This window comes from Marmota monax, unplaced genomic scaffold, assembly GCF_021218885.2.
Source record: "Marmota monax isolate L192 unplaced genomic scaffold, Marmota_monax_Labrador192_F-V1.1 WCK01_AAM20220418_F8-fsc00087, whole genome shotgun sequence".
Taxonomy (NCBI): domain Eukaryota; kingdom Metazoa; phylum Chordata; class Mammalia; order Rodentia; family Sciuridae; genus Marmota; species Marmota monax.
The window spans coordinates 6,970,688-6,993,940 of record NW_026693476.1 but is presented as its reverse complement, the minus strand read 5'-3'; the positions used below and the strand labels follow the sequence as shown (position 1 = coordinate 6,993,940).

Below are 23,253 nucleotides of genomic sequence, written 5' to 3'. Positions count from 1 at the left end.
CAACTCTGTGAGACCCTGTCTCTAAATAAAATATGAAAAGAAAGGCTGGGGGTGTGGCTCAGTAGTTGAATTGCTCTTGAGTTCAATCCCTCATACCTTTCAAAAAAAACTGGGGCCATAAAAGAATATGGGTTGAACACAAGAGATCACCTATAGTGACTCTATATATTTCAATTTTCAATGATAACAGATGGAAAATCAATGAAACACCACACAGACAAACCTACTGAGGGTACAAATCCCTCAAAAAATAAATGTTTACATCACCCACCTATTATTAAAAAAAAAAAGACTGAATGAGTACTAAAAGGAAACATGGATAAGTTGGTGAAGGAGAAAATCTTACATACCAATGATGGTACAGCTATATCTATATTTCAATTACAGTGAAAATAAGGACAAGGGTCTCCATGTTTATTATTTTCCATGTTGTATTATTTATATATTTTAACAAATATTAGTCTCCATTCTTCTCCATTTCCCTCATTTGCCATATATTGTATGTTCACTGTAATTAGGCTTATAATTAATTCTATAAATTACAGAATCTTAATGTAAATTCATGCCAGAGATAGACGAGAAATAGATACCAACCACAGCTCCTAAACTTGAAGCTAGATGCAGATGAGAACTGGGGAAACAGTGTTTTGGATTAAGTACAAGATAACCAAGTTCTATTAGGAGGAAACTTTTGCTTTTGAAAATACAAAATACAAATATGAAAAGAAAACTGTACATTGATGTTGGTCTGGAAAAGGGGTGGACTGTAGAGGACCTTGGTCATTCATTCTTTGCTCACCTCCTGAACTGTATGAGTCTGCTCTATGCTGCTATAACAGAATTCCACAGACTTGCTTATTTACAAACAATTGAAGTTTATTTGGCTCACCATTCTGGAGACTTCGAAGTTTAAGATCAAAGGGCTGTATCAGGCTTCCAGGGCTCTTGCAGACAATGACCATGGTATAGCTCCATGAAGCTCACATGGAATAAGTTGCCCACTAAAAACAGGAATTCTATTAAGCAAGAAAAAAGAGAAAGAGGGGGGCTGAATAAACAATAGCAGAGGCAAGCCTGGAATTCTGAATTGTGTTTCCTGGCCTGGATTCTTTCCACTCTAGTAATCACTTACAATTACTTGGCATTTCCAGATGAAAAGAAAGGAAGGGAAGTGGGGTCCTAACACCCAGTAAACTGCCCCAACTGCTTGGCACTTGGTGGGTTTGCCTTACCTATTCTGGGAGTGTCTATCTGCAGGGAATCTGGAAGGCAGGATCTTGGAAAGTGGAGTTGGACCTATGATTCCCCCATAAGTAATTCATATCCTCCTGACGGTAAGATTTTTCTATACAGACTGGGCAATCAAAAGGAAGACACTATCACCTGCATTATTTATACCAATATAGATTCAACCTCTTTAAACACTGAGGTTTGAAGTTTGAGCATTCCCCATCTATGCTTCTCCTCTCTGAACTTATGCTTCAAAAACAGGCAAATTTATATGCATTCCAACTCTTCACTCACTTGGTTTGGTGACTTTGAGCAAGTCACTCAATCTCTCTGAGCCCAAACATAGTTATCTGTAAAACAGAGTTGATACTCTCCACCTCATAAGAGAGTTGCAAGGACTAGATGAGATACATATTTTGCCCATCACAGAGCTGACCCTGTTACCAGGGCAAAACCTCAGAACTCTCCATCCTGACACCTTCAAATGCACCTTCAAATCCTCTATCCGGGCACGTCCCTTCCATCCCTTTATAACATTTCCACAATGCCTGCCCTCAGAAAGATGCCCCTTGATAGATTCCTTCTGTCCCCCGGGCTCATGTGCCCTGTATCCCCATCAATCACACACCTACTCTCAGTTTTTGCCTTTTTCTCTTGTACTCAGTGTCCTTCCTTCATTCCCTCCATTTGGATTCCATGTTGATTCTTCCCATGGAACCACAATGTGGCTCCCCACTCAACACAGAATGGAAGATGGAAGGGGAGGGAGCAAATGAGCTCCTCAGGTCTCCATGGAGGTAGTACCTTGGGTCCAGGAAGAGCTCTGGGCTCACAGGCACAGCAGCAGCCTGCATAACAGACCCTCTTCCTGCCTCTCAGGGTTTAGTTCTCTCAAATGCCTCTCAGAAACTATAGCCAGTGGAAGGAGATCTTCTGCCTACCTCTTCTCAACAAGGCTTTATTTCATGCCTCCAGATGCTTCCTTTGATCTGAGCTGATCCTTTCCCCCACTTGTGAATAATCTTAGCCTCCTTTAAATTCTGCTCCTGATCCCTCTGAAACCACGTTAATTAAACACAGAGTTGTCATCACGTCCTCAACCCATCCTCCTGCACAGGCGCTGTGACCCAAGAGCTCTTCCTGTGTGACAACAAGCTTTGATCTGTCCTACTTAGATGATTTTAACTGCATGTTGGCAAGGGTCCAGAAACAACCCACCCAGTCCCACCATGTCCAAGGCAAATATGGTCTCTCCAAGCCCTTCCATTATTGCTTTACCAGGAAAAGATGATGACCTGACAAGTATACACCTTCATTCATTCTTTCATCAATGAATGCTTTTTGAGCAAGACTTCCTATGTTCCAGTCACCTTTATGGGTGCTGGGAGTATAGCAGAGAACAAGAGACCAAGTCCCTACTCTCACAAAAAAAAATTACATTCTCTTGCGGTCTTGTTAAATAAAGCCAGTGGCTTTCCATCTTAGCTGCACATTAGAAACGCCTGGAGAGTTTTAAAAATCCCAATACCCAAAACAGCACACCAGACCAATCAAATAAGAATACCTAAAGTTCTCCAAGTGATTCCTATATGAACCTGCAAAGATTTCTTCTGCCCTCATCCCCTGCTTAAAAAAAAAATAGGGAAAATATCATACCACTCTCTAAAGAAGAGAGAAAATCATCATCACTGAAATTATGAGGTTGGCATTTCAAGTTTGAAAAACTCTTCAAACTTAAAAGAAAAAGGGAAGCTCCACAGGTTCAGAACCTCTCATCTGAAGGGCCCCAGTGGCAGGCAAGGGGCTGACCTTGAACAGGTCACGTCATCTCTGGATGATCAGCACCTCCAGGAGCTCCACCACCATCACCGCCTTGTCATACAAAATGACCCAAAGAACAAGTCCCCAAGCTGTCAAACAGGCTAACTCCCCAGGTCACTCCCTTCTTCTTCCCCAAATAAGGGGCCTTCTGCCAACCGGACACTTGTCCTGGGTGCCGCTCAAGGCCTGGGATTAGAAGCTCCTTAAACTGGTGATCATTTCTAAGCAGCACTTCCTTAGAATCAGGAGGTTCCCTCTCCTCAGCTAAGTCTGGATCTAACTCTTGGACCCAAGAGCTGTTTATCCGAGGAAAGATGCTTCACAGAAAGGAGAGAGGTGCAAGAATTGTTCCTTCCCCCAGAGATGGCTCAAAGCCAACACTGGCCTTTAGGGAGGTGACAGCAAAATGAAAAGCTGGCTCTAGAGTCGCAGCATCCTCCGTCTTCCCACAGAAAGTAAAGGTGTGAGAGGCAACAGAAATGACAATTCGATGGGGCTTCAAGAGCTCTTTGTTGTGGTGCCAGTTCTGTCACCAAAAAGCTCAACAGCCTTGGGAAGTCTCCTTCTCTCTGAGCACATGGTCCCTGTCATAAAATTAAAGGACAGACTGAGAGGTAGCTGAGATGCCTTCTAGATTTGATTGTCTGAGTCTGGGATTCTGAGGGGCTGACAGTCATTGCCCACCCAATGGACCAAGAGAACCCAAAGGGATGAGGAGAAGGCTGAGGGCTCCCTGTCCATTCGAAATGGGCAGAGATGTCCCTTCAGAGTCAGGCTCTTTCTCACTCACCAGCCATTTGGCGGGTGAACAAGTAAAGATGGTTCAGTAGCTAAAGACCCATCTTCCCCTTTCACACATCTGCAAAGACTCAGTGGAGGAATGCCTCAGCCCCTGAGGATTCGGCCCTGAGCCTGGGGACAAGAATGAAGCAGTGAAGGATTCCACAGGTCCTGCTCAGGACTGCGCTCGATTCCAATTTGAAGCTGTCAGAACTGCAGCTTGAATTCTGAGCGGCCTTGGTCTCAGGGGGCCTATGGCTCCTCCTAGCTGCCTGAGGAAATTATTCACTTGGATAAACCCAAATTAGACCTGCAAACGGAGCACATTTCTCTTTACCCCCCAGATGTCTGAGGGTTTCTCCACCGCCCTACTCTCGCACATATACCTTCCACCCTCGCTCCAGCCCCCTCAAGTCATAGCCCCAGAAGATTCTCAGGACTCTGCCACCTCCAGAGTCATCAGAGGATATACTGAAGTCCAGCGGTGCGAGAACTGATTATGAGAGCCATTCACAGGGAGGGCTGGCATGGGGGGAAATTCAGACATCCATGGGTCTTGCATAAAAAATTTTAAACATGCCAGGTTGCTCATAGACCTAAAAGAACTCAGAAAAAAAGAATTAGGAAACCTCTGACTCCCTACCTCCCTACTGCACTGGCTTTTGGTGAAGAGCTCTCCTTCCTAATCACCCTCTTAAAAAAGAACAAAGAAAAGAAAAGGAGAGGTAGTGGGAAGTCCCATTATAAGATTCACAAAGATTTCTCATCAGCCATGTCCACCCTCCCTCCTGTTCCCTGCCTACCCCTCTTTGGATCCAAGGGTAGAGCCAATCTGAGCCAATCAGCCTCTTCATCTCAGGAAACTGAAGGCTTTAGCACTGTCACACAGAAACCAGGCACTTGGGAGTTCATGGTGCTCATTTTCCTGAAGACAAGATCCAAGAGACCCTAGAATTGCCCTGGTAGTTCAGATTCCTCTTTGGTGAACAATCATGATGCCCTTCACCTTGAGCTGGCTAGAGTCAATTTAGTTGTTTGCCTCAAAGAAACTTTATTGGTGAAAGCTCCCATTAACACCCATCTTTACCCCATTCCAGCGTTTACACCTGGATGCAATCACCTTTTTCTGTTAGTTCAACTTTCCTCCAGACAAAAAGCCCCTTGCCATTCACTTAGCCAATCCTCAGTCTATCCTCGGGTCCCAAATGAGACTTCAACAGCCTTCCCTGATGACCACCTCCTGTACCCCTTATCTGCTTCAAGTACCCCTGGAATGTATTCCCATGGCACCACGTTCTCCCTCTATGACACAGTGCTTAGTTCTTAACTACTCCTTCCCCAGGTGACGTATTAAGTGCTTCATCTACAAGGCTGTAGCTCCTTGAGACACATGTTCCGTCTCCAGCACATAGAACAGTACCCAGGACATAGGAAGAACTCAATAAATATTTGTTGAATGAATAAATAAATGAATGAAGACATAGACTAACTTTCTCTCCTCCTTCTCCTCATGGTAAAATAATAGAAATTAATTACCTGGTCCAAATTATTATTCAACTCAGAACATAATCAGTCAGTCAACAAATTAGCACTAATTGATGTGCCAAAAACTGTATCAGGCTATACAAGTGGGACAAAGATGCACATATAGGCAAGTGGGGGAGGGGGAGATTTCCTCATGAGAAACATGATCTGTAATAGGTAATTCTAAGTTCCTTTTTGCCTGGTCTAAAACAATCTATGCCTCCCATTGCTGTATCTTGAAAATGGACATTTAAGTGTTGTTATACATGGGGGCTGGGGGTACAGCTCGGTGACAGAGTGCTTGCCTAGCACGCACAAAGCCCTGAGTTCCATCCCCAGCACTGCAGGGAAAACAAATTACCAGTCATGAATTGAGGGTTTGCAACAAGTTCCTGAATCAGTGGGAAGAAACTTCCAGAATAGTGCTAGATCCAAATGAGGTAGAAACCTCTGGGCAAAATTCCACATCCAGACCGGTTAATGGTCGGGGCCACTAATCACTTCATCTCTGGTTGATGTCTGCCTCTGAAGAGCACAAGATCGTGAACTGAGAGGCTCTGGGGCAGATGGGCAGGAGAGGGGTCGCTGAGCCTCTTTTTCTAAGGGAGCCTGTTGCTGCCATTCTGCTACTCTGGCAGGTGTTGAAGAGAGAGGGGGACTCCTGCCCCTGCCCCCGGGCTAGCAATTACAGCAACCAAATTGTCTCCTGCAAGAGGCCCTGTGGCTCTGGTGTCATTTCAGCAGACAATAAATTCCACTGCCCGTCAGACGGCTGGAGGCCAGCACTTGCTGGCAGCTCCCACGGCTCCCAGAAAGAGCCTAGTCAGATGTGAAGACAAGTCATCCAGCTGCAGCCAGCACAGGGAGTAACCCTGCGGGCCCAGGGAGCATTGTTCTGTCATACAAGGACCCACTGCACGCCTGAGAGGGCCCAGCTTCAGCCAGGCACCAGCGACAGCTCTACCAGGCTTGTCTCCTATTTGTCAAGTCCCAGCAGAGAGCAGGATAAACAACTTCAACTGATCCAGAGGAACCATGTCATAAATGTGGAGTGTCATTCTAGGTGTGCACATGGGTATGCCTGTGTGCACACGTGGTGCGGGGGGACCTCGGACACCACCTAGTTTCAGTCCTTATCTCCTCCTACCTGGGCAGTTGCAATAATCTCCTCATCAGTCTCCTAATTCCACCTTCTCCCTCCTCAGCAGGCCACTCTCATCCCACAAAACTCCTGCTTCATAGGTCTGATTGTGTCAAATCACAGGAAATAAAGTCTAGGACTCACCTCAGCCCTGTACTGCCTTGCCAAATGTATGTCAGACTTTCCCTCTGGGCACCCTGTACACCTGCCAAACAGGCACCCCGGTTTTGAATGCTTAAATCTTCCTGGAACTTTAAGGCCACTTTAAATATCTCCTCTTTCATCACACCCTCCCTCCACCTTCACTCTGCCGCTCCAAAAGCTAGAAGATCTCACTTCTCCCTCTGAAAAACAGAAAACAGCCTGCATTTATCAGTTGCCTATTACGTGCTTTATATTTTATGTGCACGATCATTACTATTATTATTCCCATCCTACACATGCGAAAGCTGAGGTTTAGGTATTTTGCCCAAGACCACAGAACTCCTCAAACACTGACGGAATTTGAACTCAGAACAATCAGCCCCATAATTACTGTGCAACACTCTCTCTTCAGCTCCAAGGGATGAGAAGGGATAGTGGAATTCCCATCACTATCCCACACCAAGCTGAGCAATGGTATTTATTCTGATACCAATAAAACCCTGAAATGTCCAGGCCCCTCATTTCTGAGATCCCTATTTTTCTGGGAAAGGCCCTGGCAATGTGTTCACATGACCATATATTTTTGAAAAGCTTTCTAAAGGAATATATTTCAACCAAAACTGATTATAGCCAGTGTCTCTTTCCATCCCAGGCTCCCTCCATCACACTTCTCTTCATGTCAGTGGAAGAGTGGTCATGGGCATTTAGAGATCCGGCTCCAAGGAAATTGAAGTGAGAAAGCTTTTTGCTGTCCCAGTTACATCTTGGGGAAGGTATATGCACATATTTCACAATTTCAGGTATAGTTAAGCTCCTACTGACAGCTGTCCCAATATAGAAGTGACTCTGGGAGTAAGTACATTTTCTACCCAACCATGAAGCCAAGTCCTTGCCCAGGGTGGTGCAGTGGCACTCCGGGAAAGCTGGAGTATGGGTGGTGAGCACAGGCTGTGGCCTCTTAGAGACTGCCATGACATTATAGGTCTGAGGCCAGGGAGCCAGGACATGTCAACGTATATACCATGGCAGTCTGGCCTGGCCCCATTAGAATGTCCATTCCACATGGCATGGCATCCTGGAAACCCCAAGCATCAGGATCCAACCTCAACTTCCCGACCAAACAGGAAAAGGAAATGGCGCAGACCCAAATGGAGATCACAAGACTAACCAATAGCATGGATAAGTTCCAAACCCTGATTAGCATAACTTTGAACCATTCGTGTTAGTCCTTTTTCAAACCTTGAATAGCATAAATTTGGATCCGTAGTGGTTGACCCAAGTGCTATATAAATCCCTTGTCTAAGCACACTCAAGTGGCTAGACACTCAAGTGGCTAGACACCCTATATGGGTCCCCTCTTGCCCTGCCAGAGCTCTCTTTTCTTCCCACGTGAATACATCCTATTCTTTTGTACTCGCTCTTCCTCGTCTGTGGATTTCATTCTTTGAATTCATGAGACAAGAACCTGGAAAGAAGTTGCTGGTAAGCTTCTGGTGTCTGCTACAACACTGGAGAGCATAGCCTGCCGTTGAGAGTTGCAACACACCACTCAATGGAAAGGTAGAAAAATCAGGTTTTGTCAGCTGCCACCCTCTGAGCTGACATAGGCAGGCATCCCCTGCCTTTATTAGCTGCTAACATTACAACAGTCTTCCTCGACTGCAGAGACCAGCAGCTTATGCAGACCTCACCCACTAGCAGAAGCAGAAAATTTAGTTTCATCTCAAAACTCCAGTTTCAATGGTGCCAACTCACCTGGTCTCTTGACATGAAGGTACAGGGCAAGAGGTAGCATGTCCATAGATAGCCCCTTGTGCTAGAATTTATCAGAATTCCTGAGTTTCAAGGCATAAACCTGTAGCATTGTTCCAAAAACAAGTGGTGTTTGTGTGTGGAGTCTCATGTTTTATGAATCCTAACTCTCATTAATACAAAACAAATTCTGATCAACTGTGTTAGAAAAAAGACAGAATTATCTTCCTATTCTCCCTTTAGGAAATGATATGCCAAAATTGTTGTCATTTGAAGGAACATCAAAGAGTGTGCGACCAAAAAAATGTAGGAAGAAAGTGCCAGAGAGGTGTACCTGTCAGCTAATAAATTTTTAATTCTATTATTTTTCTGGAGGTTTATGATACTGTCAGCTTTTTAAATATATAATTTACAGTGATCTTTTTTTTCCTTTTTTGAAATAAACAACTTTATACATAACTCTGAATCCACAATTTTGTTTTCTTTTCCTTAAATAAGTTCCCTCCTAATTAATAAGCTTCCAGCCCCCCCCCCAAAAAAAAAGGACCTGTCTCTGCCACCTGAATCTCCATAAAAACAGCACTCATGTACACAGACACCACGCCACCTGTCTTAGCCCGGCTTTCCATTCGGCTCCAGCCCCTGACTACTGTTTTGCAGGTATTCTGGGACCACAGCTGGCTTCACATACCGTATCTCTCTTGTAGCATCCATGGCTGTTTATTTATACCTATTCATATTTCTCTTCTCCCAACACGCCACCTTAGGATTTTTATAAGGAGTAGACAATAAATGTTTCTAAATGAGAGCCCTTCTGGAGACAGGAAGCAGGAGGGAGCCCTCATCCTGGCCTGTATGCTGGTGACGGCCAAGTAGTCTCTGATGTTTGTCTTTTTTTATATCAAATGGCATAGGTAAAAGATTTCCTTCTCTTTCCTCTGTCTCAATTCCTGATTTTTTCCCCCTGTCTTTGATTTTCTTTCTACTTTCTGTCTTTTCTCTCTCTGGTCTTGATGCTTAGACAGTTAATAATGGGAGTCTTTAGAAAGAACAGGAATGAGAAGATGGGAAACATTTACAGCCCCAAATTGTCCCATCCAAGATGGAATTCAAGGAGAAGCTCCTGCAGATTAGGCCGCACTCCCAGGGGAACTAAGTCTGCCCCAAGCTGCACTTCTGCACCTGCTGGCATGAGCCACAATCCGACCCACCTGCATTTCCTGAAAGCAGGGGCAGTATCATCAGTGACAGGTGAGGTGGGGACTTCCATGGAGAGAAGTCCATTTCAAAGATCACAAGGTGTGCCCAGGAAATGAAGAGTCCACCAGCCAACTAGATGGGAATAAAGAGTATTCAAATCGCACAATTACTATCTAGCTAAATTAATTGTTGCATTCATCTAAATGGATTAGACAGTTTAATTAGTAGGGTCTGGTTGTTTGCCGGAGTTGAATATTTGGCATGTGGGTGTTATGAGCACATGTGTGTTTATTCTAGCAAAGCCAAGGCTGGAGCAAATCTACAGTGATTCCTTTCTTTGTAGAAAAAAATGACAATCTGGAGGTACCTGCCTTCTCTTTGCAGATCCCCATTCCTGAGATAGAAGGGGGACCGTGGCTTCCTTACCTGGCCACAGCAGAGGCCTTTTCGGTTGGAGAAAACATCTGTGGGCTTACAATCAGCTATGAGAGGGGAAGGGAGATATAAAGAGAAGAAGGGGAAGTATATGATGGAAGAAGGTTGACCTCAATACTTTTCCCTATACCAGGTGTAGAAGTCTCCCAAATTAGCCTGTTGAACCAGGCCTGGTGGTGCACACCAGTAATCCCAGCAAGTTGGGAGGCTGAAACAGGAAGATCACGAGTTCGAGGCCAGCCCCAGCAATTTAGTGAGGCCCTAAATCACATAGTGAGACCCTGTCTCAAAATTAAAACTAAGAAGTGCTGGAGATGTAGCTCAGTGGTAAAGCATCCTTGGGTTCAATCACCAACACCAATTTTTAAAAAATATATCTATATATATCCTGTAGATTGTGCACCCCCAGGGGGCAGCAGAACACCAACCCTCAGGAAGCCAGCCTCCCAGTTACTCCATTATGGCCAGAGATGCAGGGTGGTTAAACAGGATTTTAGTGACAGGAAGATGAGCAATCTAGATAGAGAACATTCGAACCACCCTGGGGCCTTGGAAAGCCAGCTCCAAAAGGCATGAAGAAGAGCCAACTGGGAATAAGAAGAGCAACTAGGGCTAGAAACAGGTTTCCCTCAGAAAAATGGGAGCTAACGTCCACAAAGCAAGGGTTAGAATTCAGAAGCAGAGCCAGCAAGGTGCAGAATCTGCAGCCCAAACAGAAGCAAGGATTGACCAGCCAGGCCTCCACCCTAAATGCCACCTATAAGAAGAAGTAAAATATCCCTGCAGATGTAGATAGCTAGAGAGAGTATGTTTGCCAGAATTCCCCCCAAAACAAAGAAGACTGTAGGGATTAGTGGGTATTTTGCTGAGCCTCATTGGGACCAGAGTAGTGACTGGGGACTGACTGGGGAATAAGAAGAGAGCTCAGAGACAAAGCAAGCTAAAACAAGGCACTTACAGGTCATAGATGCTTGCTTGACCATCCTCCTTAACCACTGGACTCCAAATTTGGAGCCAGCCCTGAATTGCTGGGAACAGCAGAGGAAAGGAATGATGTGTCACTCACAAAACTCTCAACCTTGCTTGTAAAAATTGAGCCAACTAGAAAGGAGCCATCATGATCCTGCCAGGGTGTCCAGTCTAGAGCTAGCCCTGCTCACGGCCAGCTGTATCCCTATGGTCCTAGCACAGGCAAAGCCCTTCTGTTTTTGCCCCATTTACCTACTTCAGAGCCTGGAGCAATAAAGCCCACAGCAGGACCTGAGCATCTTTTCCAAAAGCTGAAGGAAACTTCCTCCACCCTCCCCACACCGGGCTGGGAAAAGAGCCTGCAGCCTAGAGGCAGAGGGAAGGAAGACTTTGATTCTGTGATTCTTTTCACTTTAGAGTCTGTCACTGGGTTGGAACGGGAGCTCTCCATTCCTCTCCTAAGGTCTGTTTCACATCTGTTATAAAGAGATGCAATAACCCTGCTCGTGGTTATGCAGTCGATGGAGCGGAAGCAATGAGATTGTCTCTGGGCAGGGAGAAGATAATCTCATTTCCTCTGTCTTTTTGATCATGGGAGCAGGTAGGAAAATGAAATTTCATGCAAGCTCCTCCTGTCTACAACGGATAGTAAATGGTCATTTAACATTTCTTGAGTGCCCCAAAGCTGCTAGGCACCAAAAATCTTCTCCCCAGCTTATAAACCGTATTTGGCATGAAATAGGTACAAAACACTTCCAGAGAAAGCCAAAGTCCCAAGATCACTCTATATAGGCCATGTGCCTCTGGATAGGAGTATGCGTAGAGTGTGCAATAAAGGAAGCCAGGTGGCTAGGCTTGTATTTCCCCCACTGGTCATTTTGGAACATGGCTTTCACTCAGTGAGTTCTCTCTTTAGCATCAGTTCCTGTGCCCCACTTTCTGACCACCCCTCCCCCACCCCCACCCCCACCCCCCCACACATACACCCCTTACTGCTCATACCAGGCCATTTCTCTTGCTCCTTGCAGGCAGTGGGGAAGAGCACTGGACAGCTAAGGCGATCGGATCTGCCTTCTCAAATTAGAGAAATCTAGACACTCTTCTTCCCCGCCACGCCACGAGATGACAAATGGAGTGTGCTCACATACTTTGCTCTCTTCTCTGCTCTCAGTTTCCTCATCTGTAAAATGACAAGGTCAGACTAGGTCACGTCCAGGATCTCTCACAGCCCTGACTTCAGACCCCTCTCTCCAGGGGAAGCCACCCAGTGAGAAGGCTGAGATGAGCCTCCTGGCTATCAGCTGGGGCCACTTGGAGGCGAGACCAGAGTGACTGCAGCTATGGATGAAGGAGGGCAAGGAAGAAGGGGAGGAAAATGAAAGGCAGGACGGAAAGAAGCACCTTTAAAAGGAGTGTTTAACGCGTGTGAGGTCATTTCTTATGAGCTTTCAACTGGAAGCCACTGGAAATGGAACACCCGAGTGTCATGGGTGGGGAAAGCTAAGTGACAGAGTCACCCAGCTGGGTGCTGGGGTGCTCCAGAAGGCCCCAGCAGAGGCCTGCCCTGGGATGGTGTTTGCAGCTCCTTGAGGGGACAGAGGGTACCCTAAAACAGCTGTGGTCCCCAGAGGGCCTCGGTGGGCTCATCCAGTCAAGCCCTGGGTCCTGGTGGAGCCCCCGCAGACCACTCCACTCTAGGAGCTGCAGTGAGGAGTGGAGGGCCGAGGACCTTCCTCTCTGGTGCCAGGAGACGGGAAGATGTTCCAGCAGACTCTAAAAGCACTAAAGCCCGGAGACAGCATCAGGGGGAGATGGAAGACATGGTGCGTGGGGGATGTTTTATGGAGTGATGGTAATAACTCCTCCATTTATATAGAGCTTTCCAGTTTATGGAGCCCTCTCACATCCATTATCTCACTCAGACTCCTCACAGCTCTAAGAGGCTGGCAGAGTGGCCGCTCTTCTTTTCCTTCCTTTTAGGTGAAGAAATTGGCACGTTGATAAGTGACCTGCCCAGGGTCACACAGAGAGCTGGACAGAGAGACCCAGGAGGTAACACCAGCCTGGCAGGTGAACGGACCCAAGCTCCATGGCTGTCCTACACCCCAGGCTGTTGTTGGTTCTTCTCTGAACTTGACTGATTGTATCTGTAATACTGGATTTAAAAAAAAAAAAAAAAAAAAAAAAACTTGGGCAGTTAAGGCAAATGACATTGTATAAGGCCCAGGCCTGAATAAGCAATCAACCTATTTACTCTTTTCTCTACTAGCTTTTAAGAGTCTCCTTTCTTTGAGGTGGGGTCAAATAGGCATGATTTCAAATCCTGCTCACCACTTCTGGCTGTGTGATCCTGGAGCAAGTCACTAGAGTCTGTGGAAATTTACTTCTTTGGAAAAGCAAGGACCAAATCCCTGCTTTTTTTTTTTTAAAAGTTAGGTAAGAAGGCAGATAATGTACCTACCACCACATCTGTCAGAATAAATGTACCTTTCCCTTCCTTCTAATTTTCCACTGTAGCCCAGGAATGGTTTCCTTTTGGAGACTGCCAACAAATCCTCAAAACCCATGTGGAGCTGTCAGGTCCCTGCAACCTCCTCCACCTTGAAATACTCATTCTGGGTATTATTATTCTCATCGTTATTGTTTCCCAATTGCTTAGTCTGGCTCAGACACTGTGCTTCACTTACGTTAGATCATTTCATTCAAATAGCTCCGAACTATTAGCCCCATTTTGTGGATGAGATGATCAAGGCACAAAGAATTCAGGAATTTGACCAAGGCTGTACAGTTAATGATGGTAGATCTGAGACAGAGCTCTGAAGCCTAAGCTCTCAACCTAACTGAGCTCTAACTAACCCTGGGCCCAGCTCTTGCCCACGCTGCAATGCTCCACCCTGTGAGAGGGAGGGACTGAGCCAGCTGGGAAGTCCGCTGGTCAAATCCAAAAGGCCAGATTTAATCATTTATGCAAATTCCAGGATTCTGTTTGCCTATGAGTTTCCAGGTTGAGTCGCATTTGAGAAGCTGGAGAATGTGGATGATCCCAGAAAGCTGATTAGTACACACAAGGATATTATCCCCTGCTGGAAAAGCCAGGCAAGTACCGAGGATATTGAGAAAACTTACTGTGTGCAACTATTCAAATTAAAGAATCAGCCAGTGGATTAGGAGCAAGAATGAATGTCAGGTATGAGTCCCGTCTCTTACCATCCGGACAGGAAAAAATTGAGTGTTGAGACCTTCCTTCCATATAGATAAAGTGTCCCACGAAGTTCTGGATGCCTGTTACTCAGCACAGAGCCTGGTGCAAGCAGGATATTTGAAGGAATCAACCCAGCCATATCATCTATTCATCAGTCAACAGAACAATTCCCTTAACCAAGAGGTAATGCAGAATGTGGATGAATGGGAAGTTATACTCCATGTATGTGTAATATGTCAAAATACATCCTATTGTCATGTATAACTAGAAAGAACAAATAAAAAATTAAAATAAATTTTAAAAAAGAATGTGGATGGTTTCCCAGTACCCTCCAATCTCAGGAGACTGAGACAGAACCCCAGTCCTTAAGAAAGACTTGAGAAAGGACTTCCTGACAATTAAAATAAGAAAAGATGGATAAAAAATGAGGAAGGGATATGCCACCTCCAACAAAGGGACTCTTAAATTCAGGCCAGGACCATAAGATCATCTTTCCTGGAAATGGGTAGAATGATATCTGCCATCTGAATCCTAAAACAGCGAGGGAAATTGAACGGGAAGGGATCCATCCAAGTAGAATATGAAGTGCTAGCACTTGTTTGTTTGGTGTTGGTTTGTTTGTTTGCCTTCTGTACTTTTCTAGATGTTCAAGTATGGAGAAAGTCAGGATAACCCCCCCTCACCATAGTCCTCTACTTAAACCCTAACAGGGTCCTGAATCTCAGGCATTTCCCCTTATGTGACAATTCTACAGGGCCTAACTTGGGGCAAAGTCCACTGAGTTACACTCCTGGGATAATTCTCATCAGAATGTAGCTTTTTTCCCCAGTTCTGTGCCTATATTTTTAAATATCCTTCTCATCTTAGAGTTTATGGTCACTTTAGGGAGCAGGGATAGTAGTTATAATTTAGAGAGTTCTAACCATGTGTCAGCGAACAGGGCATTACATCAAAGGGTTCACTTGAGTCCCATTTCAACCTCAGAGTAACCCAATAGGACTGGTATAGAATTCTCCCCCATTTTACTTTGGAAAACCCTAAAGCTAAAACGGGTTAAGAATTTGACTCAGGTCACATACTAATAAATGAAAGATCCAGAATTCAAGGTTCAAGGCATTGTAAAGATTATGGCATCCTTTTCAAATATACTCCAAAAGCAAAATAAAATGAGATGATAAAATAGACATCAAGAAATCCACAAAGTTTGTTCTCCCATGATTATTTTAAGTATGATTTTTTAAAGTACTTCATTAGCTATGAGTCATCTACCAGGATACAAACCCAGCGCTCTCTACTCCAGGCCTGAGTTCCGAACAACAATCTTCCATTACTTGGTGAACATTGCTTTTTCCCAGCATCCAGAGCTTCCAGAATTCTGCAGTCCTTGCAAGAGGCCCAAACATTTGTTTCTTCCCAGAAGAGGTCATAAAATCAATATTGCAAGAGGTGGGAGGTGATGGGGCACTTGATTGAGGTTGTTGGAGCTCAAATCTCAGGAAAGAGATTATAGAAAAATCTGCTGGTTCACCGGCTACTTGGACTCCTTATCTGAGCCAAAGTAATCACTTGCAGAAGGGCAAACCCATCCATTGCTGCAGCCAGTGGGTGAAGGTGCTTCCCTTTATCTCCGCCAGGAGCCCGAGAGCTTTTGCCTTTGTAATCAGCTTCTGAGAAGGGGCTGCCACTCTGGCTCAGCTGGGAGGGCCCAGCAAGCTCCAGGATCCTGGGAGAGGGAATAATCCATGCATGCTTCCTTCCTCACATTGGAAGAGCTAAGTGCAGCGCTAATTTGCAGTCAGACTTCTAGGAGTGAGCACCACCTGGGGTGCACAAGTTCAAGGTAGTTGGAAAAAAGACCTCAGGTTAACTGGCTTGGGTATATCCAGGCTCCCGGGCTTCATGGTTCCTACTGTAGTTAGTGTAGGAGGTATTTTCCATTGTTTCTGCCCTGTTCCCATCTTTCAGAACACACATCATGCTTTTAAGGATCTTGCCACTCAGAGGGGGACACTCCTGTGCCTATGTTTGTGGAGTATGATCCTGTCCTCCACCCACTGATATGATCCTGTCCTCCACCCAGCTGATAAAACAGGCGGGCATGCAACCTCAGCTGGGCTCATCACATTTCTCTTCCTTAAATATGGCCGTGAAGAATTGGAACGTGGGTTGGTGCAACGCGAGCTTAGGGATATGATTAACACCAGGCAGAGGTGGTCATATTCCGCTGTTGACTTTAGGATATCAGAAAATGATACCCTAAAGTCTGGTGTGTTGACCTGCTGAGCACTTTGAACTAAAGGAGACTGGAAGTCCTCAGAAGCAGCCTGAGAACATAGTGTCTCTCTGACCTTCTGTCCTGTCTGCTGATCCTCTTCTTCCCCCAGAGTGAATCACAGAAACCAGAACTCCTTGTCCCAAGGCAGCCATAAAACCCAGAAAGTAGTTCATGTTTTGCCTTCTTCCTTGAAGGCCTTCTTCCAGAGGATCCCGCCCTGTACCTGGGAAGGAGGAAGGCCACACAGAGAGACCCAGAGGAATCTGGACAGGCAGGCCTTGCTGGACTTCCCGCAGTCTGTTACCTTAGATCATGACATGTTGTCCAATCACATTTCTGCACTTCATCAAACCTAAGCATAGAAACACGGTTTTCCCTGGGTGTCTGAGTTTTCATTTCTGAGGCCTCCTGTGTCACCTGAAACTTTGATTAGGTAAATGTGTCGTGCTTTTCTTTTGTTAACCTGTTTTTCGTTATAGGAGGGCCCACTGCGATTTTTAGAATGGGTGAAGAAAACTATCCTGGGTTTCTGCTGCTAAACCACCAGGTACACAGAAGAGCAGAGAAAACTCGTGTTCCCAGAAATAGAGAAATAAAGGGGGAAAGAGAAGAGACCACACAGCCTGGGCAGTAGCCGTCCCCATCCTGGATCACTTCCTACTTCTTGGCTCCTGACTCTAATGAAACCCAACTTCATGTCCTGCCTTGGGTCTAGGCTCATGTCCAACTCATCGAGTTTCCTTCCTCCTGAAGCTCCTCTGAGTCAGTTTCCATTATTTGCAATCAAAACTAGAGTCTTGAAAAGCAATTAACATCATCATTCAGATTAAGAGTCTACTAATGGTTATTGAATACCTATTTGGTGCCACGCACTGTTCCAGAAACATTTGTCGTGATTTATCTCATTTATCATCATCTTCATCAGAAACATCATGAGCATTAGCATCAAAAAGTGTTTATGAAGAGCCTGCTTTTATATAACAGTCAGCTAGACTGAAAGGAGGTGACACCAGCCAGGTTGACATCCCCTGACTGTTTTCTGGACAGGCAGGCTGAGGTGAAGACAAACGTACAGGGCATTACATCAAGAAACGAGGAGACCGTGAGATATCTGTCTCATTATCAGGTTAGAAGGAAGGAGGGGAGACAAGACCTGGCCCAGCAGATAAAGGAAGAGCTGAGGGCGTACTAGGTCAGGGTGTGGGGATGAATCCTAGGTGGAAGCTTCAATATGAACCAGGAGTGTAAAAGAGACTGATTGAGTTGGGTACCAGGGCCCACTGCACCAATTAGAAGGTACCTGTTTGGTCTCTGAATTCAGGGAGGAAAGAGAACAGAGTCAAGCAGATGGCAGAGGTAGACGGGCTTAGAGAAGAACCAAAAGAAATCTTCACCACGGTTATGGATCCACCTGGCAGATGTCAGAAAACATCCAGGCTGCGAGCAACAGAACTGGCAGGCAGGTGGTAGGAAAGAGGTCGGACGAGATAAACACCCAGAGGAGAAAGCACCAAGTGGACAGTGGAGATGGAGACAGAGAGAGAGAGAGAACATGCCAAAGAAAGGCAGAGGAGGATAAGTGGTTCCAAAGTGGAGGGTTCAGGTGGGGTCAGAGGCAAGGAAGCCAAGGATTGGAAATGTGAAGAGAGATAAAGGAAACCAGAAAAGAGAACCTTAGGAGTTTCCTCTCTCTTCATTCTGCACATGGGGAGCTGGATACTGTGCTGGGTCCGTTCTTCCAAAGATTCTGACATTCTCCACCCTCTCCACCCCGCCTTCACTCTGGGCAACTGGGCAAGCCTGTCTCTGCCTCTGGATGGTCTTCATCAAAGTCCCAGTAACAAGAACCTTTCCCATTTATCTACAGCTTTATAAGGAACTTACAAGATAGCCTGAGATCCTCCCAGTTGCTCTCGGAGTCAATATTATCGCCCACCCCACCGAAAATCCATTCAGTCATTAAATGCGTCTCTCTGGAGAACCAACCCCAATCCCATGCTCAGTGCTGGGAAGTCAACGCTAAATTCAACAGGCACAACTCTCTTAAGTTTCTAGTAGGTGCCAAGGAGGCATCTCCTCGTGCTATTTCTTCTTCCTGAAATCTCATGTCCTTTACTTTCCACTAATCTAAATCCTCCTTACCTCAAGACTTGTCTTCTCTTCTAAGTTCTCGACGTATTATGAGGAATGGAGTAAGGAACCCAGAGTCAGAACCCTGGTGTTCATGTCCATTGGGTCTTAAATTTTCTCAACTTCAACCATCGCCCTGTTTTAAAAAAAAAAAAAAGGTTAAAATAATGACTGCCCGCAATGGAATATTGACATAGGAATCAAAACAAAAAAGAGGTTAAGTTCCAAAAGCAAGTTGTAAACCATGGTACAAATGGAAGGGATGAGAGATCCACGGACCCCCCCCCCAGCAGGTAATCTGTCTCCCTCACTCTCCTTCATGCATATTCAACAGGGAGCACTTAGGTTTTCTCCACTTGAATCCTGGTGTTACTTTTCTCCCTCAACTAGATTCCAAGCCACTGGAGGCATGGAGATACATCATACATACTCTTTTACATCCCCCATGGTGTCCAGGGAAGTGCTAGTCACTTAGTGAATATCATCCAGGTTTGTTGATCAAGCTCTCGTGAAGCGTAACTGTCCAGGAGGTGATTGTGCCACCCTCACATTGGGAGGCAGGAGGCAGGCAGAAGAACTCACATTTCGGCCCTCGGCCAGTGACTAGCCAGAGCTGACACCAGCAAGGCAGTCAAGGAAATGGGCAGCCCAGTTCCCCAAACCACCTGATCTCAGGCTACCCATGCCCCTCAGCCAGCATGGAGCCCCATGAAACTACCATTTGGAAATAAGAACCATAGCCCTCAGAATGATTTAAGGACATTGCCTGTTTTTTCCAGCAATTTCTAGAGTTCCTGTTCCCCTTGTCAGCCTGATGCCTTTCTATAGCCCAGGGATTATAGCAATAAATTTCCATTTAGCCGTGACAAATGACTCCTCTGTTCTCTGTCCCGCCTCTTGCCCCTACCTCCTTGATCTAAAGTCTCCCTCTTGGAGGGAGCTCAAGGGCCTTTCCTTTGTGTGACACTGGCAAGTTCTGCCATTTACAGTCCCGCAAAGCTGGATCACTTCAGAACAGACTGATTGTGACCAGGAGAGGAAGAGCCACCCTGGTGGGAGAGGAGTAGGTTGCAATGTGTCCCAGCCCTCCTTTCCTTGGTGAAATCCTTGATGACTCCGAGCACAAACAAGGAGAATGTGACTAATAAGAGGCGAGGACAGAGCGGGAAGGCAGAGGGGAAGGCGGAAGAAGCAAAAGATGTTCATTAGTTGGCATTGATTCGAGGGGAAAGACGAGTGATTAAATAATCCGCCCCCAAGGAAGAGGCTCCTGCTCCTGCCTCCTTCCTTAGCAGGAAATAGAGATAATTTTGTAGCCAAGTGATTCTGCCTTGCTCCATCTGAGCTGGGGCTCCTAAGAGGAGGGGGAGCAGGCTGAGGAGTGGAGCTCCCCAGCCAACTCTCAGCAGTGCACACTAATGGACAGGAAGAGTGCATGGTGGATGTCCCAGAGTAGATGAGTCCCCTCCTGGTCCCCTTCCAGCTTTGGAATTTATTACAGAGCGTAGGTGAGCTGGGCTCAGTTCGTCTCAACATCAAAAGTGACCGAACATAAAAACCTGTGTTCCCTGAGGCAAGGCCATGTGACCGAAGGGAATGGAAACATGGGCCTGAAAAAGTGACATCTTCAAAGTCAGCATTCTTCATTCTCAGAGTCAAAAGTCAACTGTGACATGATGCAGCAGGGAAGGAAGATGGCACTTACGTTGTGTCTACTGGATGCCAAGTCCCTTCAGTTTTGTTGATTCACTAACATTTATGGCCCCTTGTTACTTGCCAGACACAGTTACAGAGCGAGGACAGCATGATCCTTTGAGGATCACTGAACTCCTCTAAATGGGGGGGGGGGGGAAATGTCAGCAAGCAAATTCCATATTCTACTATAAGGGAACATTGGGGGCCAGACAGGGAAGAGAAGGTGCACCAGACTGAGGGTTTCTGGGATGTTCCCCAGGGAAGGTGAGGGCTGACTTAGTTCAGAAGGTGCCCCAAGTCTGCCACTCCCCTGTTGGAGCCCAGGCTCCTTTGCAGTTCATAGTCGTTCAACCTTTGCTCTTCCCTCTCCTACCTCTTTTGCAGCCCCATGATCCCTGTGGAGGGAGAGGAAGGCTCCCACCCCAGGCCCCACCTGGTGTTCAAGGGGGACTCCAGAACCTTAGAGCTCTCCCTCACACAGGTTTCTGCAATGCGACTTGGCCCTACCAACTCATTACCATGTTTTTGGCAGACAGGAGGCAACTCATAGAAGCATTCTCTTTCAATTGCATTTCTTAGCTTAGATACTCTTAGAATAAAGTATAGATCCAGACCAGAGAGTCAAGCTGCCCTGGGCTGCTCCTGTCCTCAGAGACAAAGAGGGGGAACCCTCCTCCCATCTCTCCTTCCCACATCCCTCTCTAGCTCCTGGCCAGGTACATCCACTTTCTTTTCAACCAAGGGCTTGGCAACAGCAAATTCAGAAAGCAGATATTTTCTCTGTAAAAAGAATCCCAAAAGTACTATGAATGTAGCTTAGTGGTGGAGTGCCTGCCCAGCTGGCACAAGGCCCTGGGTTTGATCCCCACAATAATAATAATAATAAATAATAATAATGGCAGCTGGACGAGGTGATACACACCTGTAATCCCAGCAGCTCAGGAGACTGAGGGAGGAGGATCGCTCAGCAATGGCGAGGCCTTAAGCAACTTAGTGAGACCCTGTCTCTAAATAAAATACAAACTAGGGCTGGGGATGTGGCTCAGTGGTTGAGTGCCCCTGAGTTCGATCCCTGGTACCAAAATAAACAAATAAATAAATAATCTCAAAGAGAACTGAAAATCAGTAACTCTCAAGTGGGTTGCAGGAAAAATCTGGAGGCCACATAATTTATCCTGAAATTCCAAGAACAACTTGATGCTCTCCCTTCTCCAGTCATGTGATTACAACTCCTGTGCTTCCTAGATAATCATTGTACCTGTGGGGTCTCACAACAGTTCCCAGAGAGCTTTACCTTGCATCTGCTTCCTCTCTCCAGAGCAACAGACCTGAAGGTCAAGACTTAATGGTCTAGAATGGAGAGGACTCCAGAATAATCCTTACAGCCCTGATGTTCCCACCCACTTCCTGAAGTGAGCCTGGTGGCATTTCTCCATTTTCTCAGATGAAGCATGTGGTTTGATTAATCCTTCCACCACCACCACCGCCCACCCCCCCCACACACACACACACACAAACACACACACCAGGGCCCCTGGAAGGCAGCCTGACATTAATCAACATCAGCAAAATTTTAATAATAAGTTTTAAGCATTTGCAATCTGATAACCTCTTTCCTGTAATAATGGCAACCAAAAGTGCCAATGGCCGGCTAAGACAAGGAACTTTGCCCAAAGTAGCTACCTCACCATGTGCACACGTCCCTATCACAGAATCCTCCCTCCTCTTGAGCTGGGGTAATGAAAAGAAAGCAGGCCTGTGACATGGGACCAGCCCAACCATAGCCAAGGCTGGGAGTGGAAAGACAGACTGATCTGTACAAATGAGGGGGGTTTTGGTTTTGATTTTTAGGTTTTTTTTTTTTTTTTTTAACATCCATTTAGTTTACTTCTTGGCTCGAAACAATTTTTTTTAATACCTTTGTTTTATTTATTTTATGTGGTGCTGAGGATCGAACCCAGTGCCTCATGTATGCGAGGCAAGTGCTCAACCACTAAGCTACATCCCCAGGCCCATGAAAACAATTTTTAAAAGTTAGCAAGTTAGAAAGTTGAGATCTGAGAGCTAGGAGCTAGAGAGCATCTCAGGTCTTCCCTTCCTTGGCACTTACTTTCCCTAAGAATTGAAGTGCACTAGAGGCCTGAGATACTAGCTAAGCCAAGCCCCTGAGGCCCAAAGGTGGAATTAACTCAGCCAGGTCGAAGTTAGTGTAGTATCAAAAGTAGACCTCTAGGTCATCTGGCTCCCGGAACTTAGCTTTTATACCATCACACAGCCATGGGTGCCTCCAAAATCAGGCACAGGAGAAATGAAAAGAAAATCAAAGGATTGTAGATGGAGGAGATATTTCACCATAGGCAGAAGAGCTCTTTGAGACCCACTCCCAAACTACATTGCAGAAATCAATCACAAAGCATTTATTGATCAGCTACTATGTGCTTAATGCTTTTCAAGGCACTTTGGAAAGTAGAGAAGAGGAATAAAAACAGGAGAGCATTCAATACAGTGCCTTTTCCTGTCATATCATGGGGGCTCATTAAACATGTGTTGCTTGACATTGCATTAAGACATGATAATATTAATCAGTATTTTTGAGTGTTTATCCTGTGCCAGGGATCTTGTTCTAAGCTCCTTACATGCACGTATCATTTTTTTAGATGAACCTGAAGGACAGAGAGGGTAAACCCAAGGTCGTATACACTGGGTAAGAGGTGTTGAGATTGTGCTTTCAACCCACGAGATGAGAGAAGACATAGGATGTACATATTCTATGTCCAACTGGGGCACTTATAAAGCTGTGTGATTGAGATCAGTCAGCAAGTGATTCAACCTCTGGCCCTCATTTGAGAAATGGGCAGAATACCACTTCATATAGGGAGGGAGGAAGGATTAATCAGCTAATGCCTTGTGGGGCCCCTGAACACTCAGTCTCCACATTGCATTACACACCCCTTT

General features: G+C 45.8%; 1 long non-coding RNA gene across 1 annotated transcript in view; it reads right to left on the bottom strand.

Moving 5' to 3' along the window:
• Nucleotides 1-894: 894 nt before the first annotated feature.
• LOC124102039 (uncharacterized) overlaps nucleotides 895-23,253 on the bottom strand; it is a 51,424-nt gene continuing 29,065 nt past the window's right edge. The window contains exons 2-5 of the long non-coding RNA XR_006854782.2: nucleotides 18,616-18,739; nucleotides 11,999-12,176; nucleotides 9,604-9,724; nucleotides 895-1,016 (exon numbers count right to left, since the gene is read on the bottom strand). This is a non-coding gene — a long non-coding RNA (uncharacterized LOC124102039). The remainder of the gene's footprint in view (nucleotides 1,017-9,603; nucleotides 9,725-11,998; nucleotides 12,177-18,615; nucleotides 18,740-23,253) is intronic.